The sequence below is a fragment of the Notothenia coriiceps genome, unplaced genomic scaffold, assembly GCF_000735185.1.
Source record: "Notothenia coriiceps isolate Sejong01 unplaced genomic scaffold, NC01 NC01_scaffold00030022, whole genome shotgun sequence".
Taxonomy (NCBI): Eukaryota; Metazoa; Chordata; class Actinopteri; order Perciformes; family Nototheniidae; genus Notothenia; species Notothenia coriiceps.
In genome coordinates this window covers 1-1,468 of record NW_011362723.1, presented here as the reverse complement: position 1 = coordinate 1,468, position 1,468 = coordinate 1, and the positions used below count along the sequence as shown (strand labels likewise).

General features: G+C 38.4%; 1 long non-coding RNA gene across 1 annotated transcript; it reads right to left on the bottom strand.

Moving 5' to 3' along the window:
• Positions 1-228: 228 nt before the first annotated feature.
• On the bottom strand, positions 229-959 carry LOC104959210 (uncharacterized). The gene is made up of 3 exons (XR_799834.1): positions 898-959; positions 670-806; positions 229-539 (listed from the first exon to the last, which is right to left on the bottom strand). It is a non-coding gene; the product is annotated as an uncharacterized lncRNA (long non-coding RNA).
• Positions 960-1,468: the final 509 nt, after the last annotated feature.

Genomic DNA, 1,468 nt, shown 5'->3' with positions numbered 1-1,468 from the left:
CCATCACCCCACCATCACCCCAGCTTCCACCCCGCCATCACCACAGCTTCTACCCCACCATCACCCAAGCTTCCACCCCACCATCACCCCAGCTTCCACCCCAGCCTCCACCTGTAGGCTCGGGGGGTTACTTATTTAATCATCACTCATTGTGCTATGTATATCTGTGGAGTGATGAGGCCCGAGCCTAGACGCCAAACTGCTTCTAATGAACATGTTAAAGAAACACGTGAGTTGTCTGACTGAAATAAAATTGCTGCATAGTTTACTCCTGTAAAGAACGCATGGATGGAATATCTATTGAGTCCACTACAGGTTAAGGTGGTAGAAAATTCATTGTAAATGCAACTAATGCTAGTCGTTTTCACAGTCAAAGGGTTATTTGGTTGGGCTTCAAAATGAACAAGAGCTTGAAAAAGAGATGATATGTGCGTTAGCTGTTCGGATCGATGAACAGGTGAAGAGGTAAAGACAACTTACTGTTCCTCTCAGTGCGTTTGGAAAAGAGAAAGACCAACAACCTCCTGATGAACCACACTCTGAGGACGAGGACAAATGGAAAATACAGCTGTTATCAACTCAAATTTGAAGACACATCGATGGCGCTGTGCCACATTAAAACTGTTCCCATGGTTTTGAAGGATATAGTCGGACAACATGATGACTCACAGCACGGGGTAAATGAAGAAAGGCACGGCCATGAATATTCTCTGGAACCATTGTTCCGGCAGGTAGAGGCAGTAAACCACCAGAGAGATCAGCAGGTAGAGGACCGACGAGTAGAGAATTAACTGGCCGACCCTCAGCTGCACAGATACACAGATATTCATCGATCAGAGATTAGGAACCACAGTTGAAGGATATCAATGCACGTGTTTGCTGTGTTGTCGACTCTACCTTTTGCAGACGTTGGTTTTTGGCTCTGAACTCCTCCAGCTCTTTAATCTCCTACAAAGGGAAGAGTCCGGTTATTTCAACAGTGCAACAAATAATCAGATGGTAAGAATTCCCCGAATGTGAGTTCAGGAAATCCTTCTTCATTGTTCTCTGATTTAATTTGGTATATGTAGGCCTGTCACGATAATTAATTGTGTTGGACGATAATTTTTTCTGGAAATTATTGCGATAAACGATAATATTGTCGGCAACGTTTTAAGACCATTTTAGACATAATGATAACATATCATAATAATTCAAGTACATCCTTTCAAACATAACTTTTTATTGAACATTCAACATTGCAAATGAAATGTGAAATACTATTAAAATATATAAATTATATATAATAAATAAAACAGATTAATTAAATTATAATAAATTAATTAAATCACACACAACCAAAACAATAAATTAAATATAAATATAAATAAATAAATAAATAAATAAATAAATAAATAAATAAATAAATAACTATGAGCACACATTATCTCACAAGCAAAAAAACCCTCCTTAAAACAACAGTCAAGTG